General features: G+C 44.3%; 1 protein-coding gene across 1 annotated transcript in view; it reads left to right on the top strand.

Annotated features, from left to right (window-relative positions):
• The first annotated feature begins 15282 nt into the window (after window positions 1-15282).
• itchb (itchy E3 ubiquitin protein ligase b) overlaps window positions 15283-16949 on the top strand; it is a 57801-nt gene continuing 56134 nt past the window's right edge. The window contains exon 1 of the mRNA XM_083656360.1: window positions 15283-15355. The gene's annotated coding sequence lies outside the window, so the exon portion shown is untranslated. The remainder of the gene's footprint in view (window positions 15356-16949) is intronic.

Consider the following 16949-nt stretch of genomic DNA (forward strand, 5'->3'; position numbering starts at 1 on the left):
TTCCTTTTGATTAAAATGATTATCTTCTTTATTATTTTGTTCATTATTGATTTTTCACCTTTTTTCACAGATGGTTTGAGGTTCTATGGTTTATTCCCTGTTATTTGTTACATGTTTTTTGTACTGATCAGTTTTCAGCCACACACCCCCCTTCCAGTCTATTATTATATTCATTACATTTGTCCAAGAGTTATTTCCATACTGTTTTCTTTTATAAATGACTATTATAGCCCACTTGTATTGTACAAAGACAAACTATATTTCTTTTCATATTGATGAATTTCTTTAGACTGAAGCCTGATAATCTATGCATGTCTATAAAGATGATTGGCCTGCCACCTAACACGGCTGATCTCCATTCTCCATTAGTCCCCTCCTGTGAGTGATTGGCTGTGATCAGTGTCTACCCTGCCTTGTATATAATGTTTGTCCATTGTCATAGTGTCATGCTGACGAAGCCTTCTAGGCGAAACGTTCATCACCTTGTTTGCCCACAATAAATAAGATATTTTTTTCTTAAACTGTGTGTGCCGGGACATCTGTCACCTACTATCTCCCTACAAAAACCACTGCCAAATACTCATGTTTTGGTATTTTTTCATCTCCTTTGAGTTGGGATGTGGTAAGGCCTGTGGCTATGTCTCCATTGGGTTTCTAGCCATAAATACAACAACCACAGGTAGCTGTTTACACTCTAAAAGTGTTTTTTTATTCTAGGCGAGAATCAACCACTGTGTTTGAGCTGGTGTTACTCAGGGTCAGTAACACATAGTCATTCTGACACTTGGAACAGAAACTTCAAAGTCTTACCTTTCAGAAAAGGTCAGGCAGTTGTCTGTAACCCTAGCGGTTCAGCCACAGTAAGCATTTTAGTTTGGGTATGTCGTTTTCACCATTTCCTTCAGAAATAGGTGGCTTTTTAATTAATGTTGGAAGACTAAAGTAGCAACAGGTGGACACAGGAACTAGGTCAGAGACGGGTCATGAGTCACATGACTTTAGGTGGGTCAAAGTCATATTTCCGGTGTATCTTGCCCATTCTATGGCCAGACGAGTTGTAATACATTGTCATGTCATGGTGTTTTGGGGTAATTAATAAACGAGATTGATTCTGTTATTTTCCTATAATTTTTTATATTATATTATATTATTATTATATTAGATTCCCTGCCTACCAACATGAAGGTCGCAGGTTCGAGCCTCCATGTTGCCTCCGGGTTGGTCGGGCGTCCATACAAGCACAGTTGGCTGTGTCTGCAGGTGGGAAGCCGGTGTCATGTCGAGTTTTGCACCCCCGCCGAGAATTGCATCCCCACCTTCCGGGAGCATATTGTAATGATTTATACGGAAACTTAACTGTTTAAAAATGATATAATTGTCTGGGTAGACATGATCTCCAAGCCAGGGGGGTCTGTCCTGGCTCATGGAGACCGACTTTGATGCATTAGATCCTCGTGGAGGTGACTTCCATGCTTGGGGCTCTCTTCTGCCTCATGGAAGCTGACTTTGGTGCTTAAAATCCGGGTACAGATTACCTCGAGACCTGGGGATCTCTCCTGGCTTTATGCAGGGGGGTGCAAATCTCGGCGGTTTGTACCTGCCGAGATTTGCATCCCTGTTTTTAAGTTAAAACAGCCCTAAAATATGGTGCGGGTGCAATTCTCGGCGGGGGTGCAAAACTCGGCATGACGCCGGATTAAGGGTATCTGTCCTGGTCGCATGTATACTTTTCCCAACCAAGAAACCACGCCCTGAACTCGTTTGATTGGTCGCCGCAACGGGTTCTTCCTGAAAACGTGCGGAAAGTTAAAAAAAAATGTGGTTAAGTTTAGAGTGAGGGGGTGACAAAAGTTCAGCTCAGGTTGTGCTTGGGCTTATGGCTTGGGGTTTGATTCCTGGTCAAAACACACACATTGTTAACAGGCATTTTTCTTATTTTCAAACATTAGGGTTATGTAAGTACAATGATTTGGTTAGGGTTAGGGTTTGGGTATTGTCGTGGTTAAATAAGAAACCCCTAACCCTAATGTTAACCACATCTTTTTTTACTTGCCGCTTGTTTTCGGGAAGAAGCAGTTGCGGTGACCAATCAAATGAGTTGGGGGCGTGGTTTCATCTAAACTTGGTTGGGAAAAAGTATACATGCATAACTGGCCAAATGGTCACATAGCAGAGTGACTGGTGTAACCCATATGAAAAATAGGACCACTAAAACTCTCATTTAGAGGTGTAATTGTTGCATGTTGTTCCCAGAGGAGGGTGCAATACACTTGTCTGTGTCTGTGAATCTGAAGTGGTAGCGAGCACTCCATGTGGTCTGTCTTCATGGTCAGGCATTTTACCACTAAATTGGGGTCAACCTCTCACTAATTGCAACAAAACCAATCTCAATAGATTTTGTGTCCTAAATGTTCTAAATGAGAGAGTAAAAGTTTGAAGGAATCCTATGAGGGGGAAGTCATTTGGAGAGCAGCCTCTTCTCTCCTTTCTGGAAAAGGGAGGTGTGTTGGTGTGTGTGTGTGTGTTTGTGTGTGTGGGGGGGGGGGGGGGAGGGGGGGTGTTGGTGTGTGTGTGTGTGTGTGTGTGGGGGGGGGGGGGGTTGTTGGTGTGTGTGCAGCTGTTGGCTGAAAGTGAGACGGGCACATACAAATATCATGTTTGGTATTATCTTATCTTAGATCTCTAGTTGAATACCCCCCAAAAATAAAGGAGGAAAAAAAGTATTTATAATCATTTTCATGTTTCTCCTGGCTGCAACCAGATTTCCGCTGGTTCCACAACAAAGACTTGAGACGTCCTACCTTGTTGAACTGGGGGAAGTGTGGTCTGAAGTCCTCCTCCTGGTCCTCAGTCAGGCCGGACCTGTGCTGAGTGACGGTACAGACTGGCGTCCAGCCGCTCCTTCTCTCTCCTATGCATCTCCAGCTCGTCCCACACATTCACCAGAGTCTGAAGGCATCACAGTACAGTCAGACGAGACATGACATCATCATTCATTCACTTTGAAGAATCTAGTATTCTATTATACTCATTTTCAGTTCAACTGTGCCTTTTGCTTGGCTGGAAATGATGGTGGTGTCCAGATGCATACCTTCCAACATTAGGCTGTGAGAAAGAGGGATGAATTGGAGAAGATGGTTGCCCCAGGGACTTTCTGCCTGGATGATGGCGGGCGGAAAGTCCTCTGCTCGGCTCCAGTTGGAGGAGGCGCTCGATGCCTGGCTCCACGTCTGGCTCCACGTCGTGTCCTCTGCTGGCTGGAGGTGAGGTCGGCTGCTTGGGCTCCAGCCGGGGCCCCGGCCTTGCTCCAGGTCTCGCTGCTACTGCTAACAGTTGTCATGCTTGCTCCGTCAATAATTTGCTGAGGAATGACATCAAGCAGTGTGTTGCGTTTTGTTTTGTGCACCTTTCATGAGACCCGCCCCTCTGTCAGAGCCAATCAACTTACGAGCCGTTAGACAAGTCGGCCAATCGCAGGCGAGGTAAATATTTCAGCAGACGCGAGGTTATAGACGGTTTTCACCAGCTGCAACCCCACAGCACTTCCTTTTTCTCAGCTTCTTCTTCTGTGTTTTATGGCGGTTGGCATCCTTAAATGTTGCATTACCGCCACCTGAATTGTTTCAGCTTCACAGTGCTAACTATTGACAGTGTCCACTTTCTCAGCTATTCAGGGGAAAACACTGACATAGCCTACTTCTATTTCTATTTTTGCTATGTAAACGTTTAAATGTAAAGATAGGCCTATGCGTGCAATAACGTACTGATAGTCAGCTTACTCTGTAACATGTAGCTTTTTTTAGCCTCTCAGGCTAGCTCCGGGACGCAATCTTTTTTTTCCCCATGATGGTGAAGGCTAGGCGAAGGCATGACCCGCCCCTCTCTGCCTCTAATTGGCTGACTGCACTCGGCTGCTCTCGCCTGCTTCCCAGGCGAGCCAGAAGTCATCTCAAACGAGCCATTATAGCCTATACTTTCATTCAATGTCACGATGCTGCGGGGGAAGTAGGCTACTTCATAGCTTAACTATGAAAATAGTGTCGGCTATTTATGGCCCTTTCTGCTGCAGCATGTTGAAGAAATAAATGTTCAGTTTGAACAACACCCATTCTGGTCATTATAGAGCAAGATGATCGCTTCCACTACCAGGGCTGCCCAGAGAGATGGCAGTGCCCCTGGAGGGGTCCAGCCACTATGCCCCCCCCCCCCCCCCCCCTCCCCCGCACGCGCTTTACTCATATCAACGCTGCAGCTTTCGGAGCTGACTGAAAAAAGTTTAACAGATTATTATTTGGGTCTAAAGCCCTTGCCTGCTCCCGCTTTTTGTTTTGCCTTGCGATTTTGGCATCCTGACTTTTGTTTTGCTCCTGGCATTTTGCCATCGCCGGTCTTGTTTTGTTTGCTATCACCTGTCTGTGTTGTGTGTTTCACCATAAATGGTGCCTGCGCTGCTGCCCCAAGCAAAATGGTCTGCCCCAAGCCTGCCTTGTTCTTCTTCTTCTTCTTTTGGCTTTCCGGCAGACTAGATGCCTTGCGGCACATTGCTGCTTCTCACTGCACTGGTCGGATGGGGGATTACATCAGAATGGCACTATTTTCCACAGGAGCACTCCTGCCCAAGCATGCCTTGTTACTGCTGCTGTGTTTTGTGTATTTGTTCGACTTCTTGCAAAAAAATAATTTAGTTGCCGCATTTTCAGGATGGGAGATATATTTTAGTGTTAAAAAAATAAATAAAAAATTGCCTGGCTCCAGCGCCCCCCCTAGTGGCGACGCCCCTCGAAGCTTACCCCTTTACCCCCCCTTATGGGCGGACCTGTCCACTACACAACACTGTATTTACGTAGGCTATGTTACATATTTGCGGGAATGAGAGGGATCTCACACTTGTACTGATGTCCAGCATGACTGGTGACGAGGGAAACATGGGTTTGTTTACTGCGTCGCGCCATGCACCGGGTCCGCCTGGTGCGCGGGGTTCTGGAGGGGGGTCTCAGCCGGGGGTGTGGGACCCGGGCAGGGTGAGGGGCAAGGCGGGTGGTGGCAGCCTGGTGGTGGGAGTGGCTGCCCTGGGTGTCTGCCCAGCAGAGGGGCACTTAGCCTGGGTGACTGTGCCCAGCGGGGTGGTGCCGCTGGCCGCGCTCTCCTCCTCTCCTCTCCTCTCCTCTCCTCTCCTCTCCTCTCCTCTCCTCTCCTCTCCTCTCCTCTCCTCTCCTCTCCCCCTCTCTCCTCTCCTCCCCTCTCCCCCTCTCCTCTTCTCCTCTCCCCTCTCCCCCTCTCTCCTCCTCTCCTCCCCTCTCCTCTCTCCCGCTCCTCTTCTCCCCTCTCCCCCTCTCTCCTCTTCTCTCCTCCTCTCCTCTCCTCCCCTCTCCCCTCTCCTCTCTCCTCTCCTCTCCTCTCCTCTCCTCTCCTCTCCTCTTCTCCTCTCCTCTCCCCCTCTCATCTCCCCCTCTCCTCTCCTCCCCTCTCCCCCGCTCCTCCCCTCTCCTCTCCTCTTCTCCCCCCCTCTTCTCCCCCTCTCCCCTCCTCTCCCCCGGTTCTCCCCTCCCCCTCTCCTCTGGTTCCCCCTCCCACCCCGGTCAGCGGTCGCCTTTTATACACGGTCCCAAACAGCGCAGGACAACGCGATTGGCTGACTCAGATTTGAATCTGAGCCAGCCAATCGATGTGCCCCATGACCGGATGGACCAAATATGGACTTCCTCCCCCCGACTTCCTCCCCCCGAGTGGCTCGTGCTATCATAGCTGCTGACTGCTGGCCACTCCCCCTCTCTCCCCTCCTCTTCTCCCCCTCTCCTCTCCTCTCCCCTCCTCTTCTCCCCTCCTTTCCCATCCTCCCCCTCTCCCCTCCTCTCCTCTCCCCCTCTCCCCTCCTCTCCCCCTCTCCTCTGGTTCTGCCCTCCTCTCCCCTCTCCTCTCCCCCTCTCCTCTGGTTCTGCCCTCCTCTCCCCTCTCCCCCCTCTTCTCCTCCTCTCCCCCTCTCCTCTGGTTCTGCCCTCCTCTCCCCTCTCCTCTCCTCCTCTCCCTCTCCTCCTCTCTCCTCTGGTTCTGCCCTCCTCTCCCCTCTCCCCTCTCCTCCTCTCCCCCTCTCCTCTGGTTCTGCCCTCCTCTCCCCTCTCCTCCTCTCCCCCCTCTTCTCTCCCTCCCCTCCTCTCCCCCCTCCTCTCTCTTCTGGTTCCCCCCACCCACCCCGGTCAGCGGTGGCCTTTTATACACTGTCCCAAACAATGCCGGACAACGCGATTGGCTGACTCAGATTTGAATCTGAGCCAGCCAATCGCTGTGCCCCATGACCGGATGGACCATATATGGACTTCCTCCCCCCGACTTCCTCCCCCCAGTGGCTCTGCTATCATAGCTGCTGACTGTTACTGCACTATCCATCAGATCCCTTTGCAATACCAACCCTGTGCAATCCATAAAGGTACATGGACGTTACTCTGCAGAAACTACAGTAACAAAATCACGAATTGCTCTGTTTTTGGAGCTCTGCATGTCTGTGTTTGTCTAGTTAATGCGTTAATGTTAGCTAACGGCTAACATTCGCTAGTTAGCCAACCAACCAGTCCAGCAGCTAACATTAGCTAGCTAGCTAGCTTACCGGAAGCGATATTTTTTCCGGATGATGGCGAAGGCATAACCCACCCCTGGCCCGCTCTGCCTCTGATTAGTGGCAGCGTTATAAACCATAGATATGACTATATTAAAAACATAAACACACTGGCGTCTTTCATGCAGGCTAGCAAGCGTAACTGCTGTATGTCCGTCTGACCTTACCCCGCTAGCCGGGCGCTTCTCGCTCATACTGAGCACATTAGCGCCCGGCGAACGTCACGCATTTCCCATTTACACTGTGGTTTCACACCGACGACCCACGCCTTGCCTTGCCTCAACCCACGCCTACGATGAGCTGGGCGTGAACCTGTTACACGCTTTTGCGATCACACCGCACGCCTTTTGCACGCCGAACCTGGAGCCGAGTCACAAGCGCCTCTCCTCTCTCCCGACTGTATTTTTTCACGTGTTGTCCAGAATTGTCATGGGTAGCCTCTAGGTAAAATAAATCTGATATATTTAATGTTCTATTGATGCTGGATATGTATAACCAGGTCTGACTATAGTCGGACATTTTAGAGAGGTGATCTTGCAAGAATATGTGCTGGCACAACAACATTGTCCATCTTGCTTCTTCGGTCGCTATTCTCTCTCATGAAGATTTGTTTGCCGACAGGGAGAAAGCCCCACGTGATAGCCACCCGTCAATCTCTCTCTCGCTCTCTCTCTCTGCTCAATACTGTTGTAGAAACTCCATTTTATTTTGAAATTCAGTTGACTTTGCCAGTTCCCACGGATATTGTCGCGTTTTTCTTTCATGGCTTGACAGAAAAGCCTGCCTGCACGCGCCTTGTCGGCGTGAAAATAGAACTCTCGCCTATTCGATAAAATCGGCAAGGCACAGGCAAGGCGTGGGTACACGCAGGGTTCACGCTCAGGCGTCCGGTGTACACAGCCTCGTTGACTAAAACGGACGCCTATTAAAAAGCGTGGGTAAAGGCAAGGCATAGGCAAGGCTTGGGTCGCCGGTGTGAAACCAGAGCCGGCTCCTACCTGAGTCTTCCTACCCAGCGTGTGCACGTCTTTCCGACAGGGGTGGTTGTTATGGCAACTATCAACAACAACAATAACTACTACTACCCAGCGAGCATTTTTCGGTTGAAAAGACGTTTAAAAAACGTTTAGGGTCAACGTTGAAAAAACGTGCAAGGAAGGTTTGAAAGTGAAAGTTTTTTCACCCACTATTTGCAGACGTTTATTGAACGTTCAGATTTAGACCATATTTCACCAGGAAATTAAATTAAAAATTCAGCAGCGCACACGGGATTCGAACCCCGCTTTCCCACATTCAAGCCAGTCCGCTCTACGCGCTGAGCTATATATTTTCTTATACTCTGTAGAGAGCTGGGCACATATATACTCTATCTCGCACACAACTTGTAGACTACATGATTGTCGACATCGGAGGACAAGTTATTTTATGTGATGTGTGTACGAGACTATTATATTAATGTAACAGACTAAAATTATGTTGTGTGTGTGTGTTGTCTATAGGCTGTAGCCTATGGCTTCAGAGGTTAACTTCATTTAACACCAGAGACTGAGGAGGTACACAGAGCCTCGTATACAGTCTGTACAATAACATAGCGTGCCCAGAGCACCTCGTTCTGCACTTGGTGCAGACCGGTGCAGACTTGCTTTGGTCTAGTCTAGTCAGTCACGGTTAGTATAGCTAGCAAGTAAGTACTTGCGTTACTGCGTTGCTGCAGGAACTGAATTCATTATTTTATAGTATTGCGCTAAACTATTAACCATAGTTGTGTCCTGGAAGCTTTTTGCTGGCACCACATAGCCTATATAGTCCCATATTTATGATATTTCATGTGACATAAAATGCGTTGAAATGTAGTTTTCGTATAGACCAGATTTCAACTCTCAGTTACACAATAAAATGGACAAATGCCAATTCACACACTATCAATATTGCCTCTATTCCAAGCTACAACAAATGTTTTAACAATATGATGCACCAAATTGTGTTTTTTTACACGTTGACGTTGTAACCGCATTTTAGCCGGTTGAAAAGAGGGTGAAATTAGGTCTTAGACGTTCAAACCCAATATCACCCAGATTTCAACTAAAAATCAACGTTGAAAAAACGTTTTGTGCTCGCTGGGTACTAACTACTACAAGACATAAAGACCGAAATAGGCTACCTTGTTAATGTGTCTGTCGGAGACACGGCCTAACGTTAACATTTAATATGAGCCGAATATCAGCCTGCGCTCAGCTATGTATACAGGAAGTAAACCGGATATTCAGGTGGGTTGTGACGGTTGTTATTGTTGTCAAGTTAAAACTGTCTATACATGTCCTGACCATCCGTCTGAATTGAAAAAAAAAAAAAAAAAAAAATCTGAATTGAATTGAATTATTAACGTTAACACATATTTAAATCAACCGAAGTTTTGGCTATCTGCATTTTGCGTGTGTGTCTTTGACGTATGATCAATAAACAAGCTCACTCGAGAGAAAGTTGAACCCACCACAGAAGCAGAAAGTTGAACCGATGAGTTTTAATTGTTTCTTCCGTGTTGATAAATCTAGCGCTGGCTGTGCACGTTAGCGATTTACCACCGGCGAGAGAAACGTCACAATGTTGGCTGTCAGGTGAGAAGAAGTTAGCATGCTAATGCTATGCTAGTTAGCTAACGATAGTAGCCGCTAGTGTTTGATGGATGATGCAGATGAAAATAACTGAGCTGTGGAAGACGACATTTTTGGGCCATCTTCGGCTGTAAGGTTTACAATATGACATTTTAAATTAAGCAGCCGCCGGTAACAAATTCGACATTTGTGTATAAGGCTGGCTTGACACGGTAAAACATTCAACTAGCTAGCGTTAGGTAGTTGCAGGTTGCAAATTGCATGAAACATAATCGTCATGACTCATGCAACTTGGCATTTACACAAAGCAATAAAAAATAATCAAGTCGCATGCAACACATGTTTCACCAAAACAGCTAGCAAATTAGTAATGTTTCATCTGTCATATTGTTTTAACTTTTCTCTCTCTTGCTACAGTAGCTTACAACTGTACAGCGGCAGACACAGACTGATGTGACGCCTGATGATGATGACTTTAGAGGTGCAACATAGGGCTAGCCAGGCAGAAGAAGAATACTGATGTGAGTACAGAACATGCTCAGGACCCAGGTCCACTAACGATGCATGAGGTGAACAGCCAAGCACCTAGACAGATCAGACTAACCACGATGAGCCTGGAAGAAACCAGGTCTAAGTGAATATGTATCTGGTGAAGAGAGTGAGGATCAGGCATCAACAAACAGATTACTGTTACAGATTACTCGAAGGAATGGGTTGATGCGATGCAATCGTTAAAAGAAAATCACACATTTACTTCAACTAACTTGCCTGGGTGAGAAAGCAGTGGGGGGTAGATGGGTGTGTAGGATGGGATACAATACTGTACCTTTATTGATCCCACAAGTGGGGAATTCACTTGTTACAGCAGCTCATACACAGAAAATTGACACGTTAAAATAACTCATCTTTTTTGAAAAGTAAACAGATATATCCAATATACACACTCAAAACAAAACAAAAGAATGCTGGCCGCAAGTCGCACAGCATAGATTGAAGTATTGCACAGTATAGTATATTGCACAAAAAAGAAATAAATAGTAAATGGACTGCATTTATATAGCACTTTACAATGTGCCTACATTCACCCATACATTCACACAACGAGGGCGGCAAGATGCCACGCAGGGTGCTGGCACAGCCATCGGGAGCAATTTGGGGTTCAGTGTCTTGTCTTGCCCAAGGACACCTCGACATGCGGACTGGAGTTGCTGGGGATCGAACCACCAACCTTCTGATTGGTGGACGCCCCGCTCTACCTCCTGAGTCACAGCCACCCCCAATAAATATAAGTGTGATATGATATACAACTTAACCCTTGTACCCCACTAGTCCATCTGATGGACTTTTCCTGCGTTCGCGTATGGGCCGTTTCGACAGTTTTTGAGTAAATGGTTTTAAACTAAGGCTAGGTATTTTTTTTGGGGTATTTGACAAAAATCAATCATAGTTATCATTTTTATACGCTCCTAAGACCTATTTTCAAAAATACTCCTCAATTTACTACTGGTCCATCTGATGGACCCATTGACTTCCATTGAAACCACTCTATTGGTACTCCCAGCAAATTTTCACAAAATTAATTTATTTCATTTATTTCAGCGGGCATCCTGGACCAAATACCTTGAACTTTGACCTTAATATCTAACCTTGGAGTTGGTAGAAATTTTGGGGGAGTTACATGGTCTCAAGGTCCATTGCATAGTTGTCCCATTGATTTCAATGTTAATTTTGCACAAAAAGAACATTTTTTTTTGACTTCCAGCAAATTTTTCAAAAAAATCATTATTTCCTTGATGTTACACATCTCACCTTGACTCAAGGGGTTAAAATTGTAGTTTCTACTGTGTTTGCCTATTTCCCCATATTCCCCCAGTTTTGGCATAGCAATCAATTCCATACAGTTTACATGAAATGTAAAAAAAACTGATTCCTATGCCAAAAATGGGAAAATATTAGAAAACTGAATTTGACAGTCCACACTACTGATTTGAAGCCTTTAGACCAGGATAGATGCTGGACTAAAGCTCGTTTGTGTTTTTTGGGGAAAATGGCTGGAAGTCCAAAACATGCGCTTTTTGGATTTTTGGCTCAAAATATGAAAAAATACTATTTTTACAAAAAATCACAAAAAATACAAAAACCCACTGATGATGTCACAATGTCTGTGACATCATCAGTAATGTCATCAGTGACATATTATTGACAAAAAATCATCTCATGACATCACTGATGATGTCATAGGCTAGTGATGTCATAGCTATTGTGACATCATGCCTGCAAATCTTTGATACTAGGCATCTTGCAGTGGTGACTTTTGTAAAACACCCCAACCTGCCCATAATATCAGACCCAAAGCCAGTTTGTCTTTATGGAAATGGAAAAAAAATCACTTTTTTTTTTTTTATGTACTTTTTTTTTTTTACTGTACTTACTGTACACTGGCATTTGAGGGGTTAAAATTCGAATAGGTATGAAATGTTGGTATGAGGTATTAGGGAAGAAGTTACCAATGAATTATAAACAGTAAAAAAATTAAAAATTTAAATTAATATTTATAAATTAGTACACGATACCTGTTAAGGTCCATCAGATGGACCAATAGTAAATTGAGGATTCCGCGGCAGTGGGGTACAAGGGTTAAGTATGATCTGACCTGAGTTGTTTTTATTATTTTTCAGACATATTTGAGATTTAACATCAACATTTCTGTTTGGCCCACAGCCCTCCATCCAGATTTATTTTTGGCCCTTGATAGGAAAGAATTTGGGCATCTCTGCTTTAGAGTCAATACTGTCTAGGTGTTGTCCTGCTCCTTAGTCTCTGCTTTAGAGTCAATACTGTATAGGTGTTGTCCTGCTCCTTAGTCTTGGCTCTGTTTGCAACATTTGGCAAATAAATGACAAAATAAATAATTTTGAAGGCCATAACTTCCACACTCTTTGTCCCATTTGCAAGCAACTTTTCCCCCCATGTGTTCAGCTGACCTTGGTCTACAAATTTGCCTCAAGGACCCTCGAGGTCTGCCTCGAAAAACACATTTTTGACATCTCCTTCTAGCCCGTTTGACCAATCTCCACCAATGTCACTGTAGCATCTAGGTCAGACCAAGTTGTCTTTCAGCGTTTTCCAATTCAATTCCAATGTTGAATCAAAATTGAAAGCTACAAATGCAATTCAGGGTTATACACAGGCTTCAAATCACTCCAGTGAAACGTAACAAGTTTAATCCTTCTCTCTCTAAATTCTGTAATAAATGTAAGGTCGCTGAAGGTTCATATTTCCACTGTATTTTTGTTTGCCCTGCTATTCATGACTTCTGGGTCAAAGTGTGTAAAGAAGTTGATACCATACCTTTGGCTCAAGGATAGGCCATTCAAATTTTTTCAAATCTGGATCCCCTTTCTGGACTATATTGGAGAGGATAGGGCCCGGGCCCTTCGGAGTGCATGGTCTCTGCGGACTGGCATGGACTGACATATGACGTGGTGGGCCTTTATCTATTTATTGTGTCTGCATACCCCTGCTGTACTTTTTTTTTTTTACAGTGTTAACCTTCTGCCTACTGTAGGTGCTCTGTGCGTTTGTTTTTGTTTGTGTGTTTGGTTTTATGTTTTGCTGTTATTATTTTTATGGAGATTGTGTGTGTTGTGTTGTGGGTGACTGGGGACGGAGGGCATATTATTTGTTATCGCATTCTTCACTGACTGTTTGCCCCTCTGATAACTAAAAAATGAATAAACATACTTAAAAAAAAAAAAATTGAAAGCTAAGAGAATTGTCAGTCAGTGGGAAAATGTGCTTTTGTCAGGAACGTCCACATCCATTTGCTAGTGGAGAGGGAGCTGGGAGGTCAATGGCACTAATCGGCCTATCGGTGGCTCTGTTGTTTAAATGTGCTGCTGTTATGAGGCCCGGGCCAAGCCTTTATGGGGCCCTAAGCAGAATTCCCACCGCCTCGAGTCTCTAGTCTTGTTATGATCTTACAATGTTGATCTATGTTGATATGCAACATATTTTGGTTCACAAATGTAAATTGCCAACATTTTATTCAGGTCACCAGGCTGTACTTGCTGATGGAGAAGAATTTGACAACTTTCAGATCCCACAGAAGCCAAATATTTGTATTCTTACTAGATATGATTTTATTCGGAATTCCATGACTATAGTTAGAGAGGTGACGGTGAAACTGATATTTCTTTCTACATTCTTTTAATTGTGTTAATGTCTTGCAAATTAAATAATGTTGAAGTTGAACAAATCATTAGTTTGCTAGGGACCCCCTGGAACCTCATCAAGGGGACCCCTGGCGGTCCCCGGACCTCACGTTGAGACCCACTGATGTTGGTGATCCAGGAGCATCAATTCACCTAATATCATTTAACATCGAAACTGTTGACTGAAGAGAACTGCTGGGTGTCTGGAAAGCCCTTTGCCACTAGAGGGCACTCTGAGCCAAGCCAAACCACTTATGCTCATTTAATATTATGACAACTCTTGCTACACTTTGCAATCGAGAGAAGTGTAAGGCCTTCATCAGCATGGCTAAACATACAACAGCAAGACTAAACAAGCATTGAAGGCTGATTCTCTCAGATGGGTGCCTTTTGGGTCATATGATTGGATATCTGATGACTACATAGTGGACTAGTTAAATCTTTGAGCCATGAAATCCCAAAAATGAATAGGAATTGATATGTTCTATAGTAGTGTAGGCTCTCAATTTATGATTAATTTATAGCAGATTAGATCATTTATAGCCCTACACCTCGGACACCACATGTCATTGAGAAAATAATAAAATTGTAATATTTTGCAAAACTGTTTATTTTTTTCCTAACAGAAACTTTACTATCATTTATTCATATACAGAGTTTAACTGTTATACCTGACCATCTCAACCTGACAAAAAAAACAATGAAATATATTGGTAAGAAAAGAGTGACATGTGCATTTCTTTGCAGCATGTTGTTCAAAAGAGTTGTGTTGTCACTTCCTCCAAGCTCATGTTAGAGGGGCTGATCCATTATTTTGATATACCGTTACAGAGTTTAAACCAAACTGAGGGATGTGTGTAAATATGTCAGTTTCTTAGATAATTCATGTATTTTTTCAGAAAAAAATAGTTTGAGTTAAGGAAGGTTAAGGTTATTGTTAAGGAAAAAACACTCATCCTGAAGTTCCAAGTGTTTCTGTTGTAGTTATTTTAATAAAAGTGATGCTGTAGTCCTCAGTCAATACACCCTGATCGATGATGATCGATTGACAGCTCATGTGATGTTTGTGGAAAGTGCAACATTGCCACCTGCTGTTTCTGTTCCTTTTTTTAAATGTCTAAAAAAAGCAAAAATAAGTATGTAGAAAAAGCAAATAGAGAGTAAAATGCCATATAATTGGTGTAATCATTGGTTTAATGCAAAATATGTCAATGATTGGATATTGATTGATATTCTACTGAAGAGAAGTCCTATATTTTCCTCTTTCACACTTGTTCATTGCTGCCTTCAAATGCGATTGGAAAGTGACCTCCCACTTATGAGCAAAATGAGCCATCCCAGATTCCCAGTCATACACTGGGAAAGTGAAGTGTTTCTGTTGTTCTTTTTTAAGCGTGCATTCATCTGATTTATTAATTCTGAAAAATCACAGGGTGATAGAATGAAAGATACCTAACCTAACCAAAGCCATGCATATGCGCATGCACAACATGCTATATGTACATAATGAACCACAGTGTTACAGACACCAGACAGTATACATAAAAAATAATACCACGTTTCTTATAAGCTGCTGCTGCATCATCATATTACTGTTCATTTTAATGTCTTCTTCACGACCTGTGACTGTGTGACATGACATGCTGTGTGACCATACCATACCTGGGAGAAAGCACGAATTTACGAGGAGCTTATGAACGCATCATCTTTTCCCCTCTGGCTCTAGTCCAATCACAGCGCTCGTGAGGAGTAGCATGCGCCCCACCTTGTTTCGGTCACGTGATACGCGAGATTGCGAAGATGGTGGAAGTTTCTTCCTTGAAGTGAAACCCGACAGAAACCCAAACAACCTGCAGATCGAGGGGAGAAGTTCATTATCCCGTCACATTTTGACCTCCACAGCCTCCCTTCGGATCCGGGTAAGCGATACAAACAGATTGTGATGTGTGTCGAATATGATATTTATACCCGTTGCACTTTGGGGTTTCTAGCCAGCCATGATGATGACACGAGCTGGCTAACATAACAAGCTAGCCAGGCTAAGCTAGCTTGGCTGGCTGTCATTGCTACTGGCCAGCTGACATTCAACACGTACTCGGCAACTCCTGGTAAACACTGCTCTTCAACATATAATCTTACCATTTAGTCTATATACAGTTGATTAGCTAACCGGAACACACTGTTCATAAGTGGACGGCTAACTGAGTTAGCTCGAGTCGATACCCCTTCCTAGTTGGGATTCGTATAACGTTATTGTTGTTTATGTAACGTTAATCGTAGCCATCGTTTGTTAGCTTAGCATGCCAAAGGGGGAGGATGGATGTGGATAATGAATGCATAGCAATGATTCGTGCACCTGCTTGGTAGCACAGTTGTACTAAAATTGGCTAACCTGTTAACGTTATCGTTCTGTTGTGAGGGGGGAAGGTCACGCCAAACTGCATTCAGAATTTGTCAGCTTGGAGTTCCCCTGTTGTTGCATGCAACATTGCCTGCCTGGTAGACTATTTAGACCTTCCAGGTATCGTTTGGAGACACTTTTAAATTCGGCATACAAACACCCAGAACATCAATGTACTGCACTTGCAGGAACATTTTCAGCGTTGAGTGTTGATTTATCTGTTATTCCCCCAAACTTCATCCTCTAAAAATGTTGGGCGGTAGCGAATTGTAACATTTGAGATTTTCTTTAAATGATTTGCTGTCTGCTGTATCATATATATAATGCTGAATATACCAGAACCCCTTACGATAGGTGAGGTGAAAGGTCATGAGTTATGTCCTCCCTTCCTGGTCTATACGACTGCCGACCAGCAAGGCTACATGATTAAAGTGACAGCCTTTTGAACGGAGTTTGGTCTGCTATCCAGCATTTGGACCTTAGGAAAATACACAATTACTGTTCTCCAGTTTTTCCACAGTTTTGTGTTCTTGAATTGATTTAGTTGTGATTTAGCTGTGTTTGTGGAGACAAATAGTAGCCAGGCATAGATTTAGTGGCCACGGTGACGGCGATGTTGGTTGTGTTAGTGTTATATCCTCTTGGCTGTCACTGCTGTGTCGTCCATGATCAGTGTCATGTGGTTGGTTAGTCAGCTGGTGACTTAACAGGAAGGCTGGCTACTGTTTATTGCAACCCAGAGGAATGCCTCAAGCAGGGACAGCCCAGGAGCTTTTGTTGACTCAGTTGGCCCTCCTTGGTACGGACAATCTTGTATTTAGCCATTTGTAAACATTTCTCAGAATTCTCCTGACCGGATTGACCCTGATGATGTTTGATTCCCTTTGGAGGCCTAATTTGTGATCACAGCAGATGACGTCCACTGTCATTCATGATGACATGCCTGATACCTCTGTGTGAATTCCTCTCAACAACAGTGAGTTTAGGTCTATTGCGGGGGTGGGGGGGGTTTAGGTTTTAGGTTTCAGATTTGTTGTGGGATTACAGCTGTGCAATTAATCGCATTGTAATTTCAATTTTGGCTTCCCACAATTATGAAAACAAGATAATCT

The sequence above is a fragment of the Poromitra crassiceps genome (genome assembly GCF_964638095.1).
Source record: "Poromitra crassiceps genome assembly, chromosome: 20".
NCBI lineage: Eukaryota > Metazoa > Chordata > Actinopteri > Beryciformes > Melamphaidae > Poromitra > Poromitra crassiceps.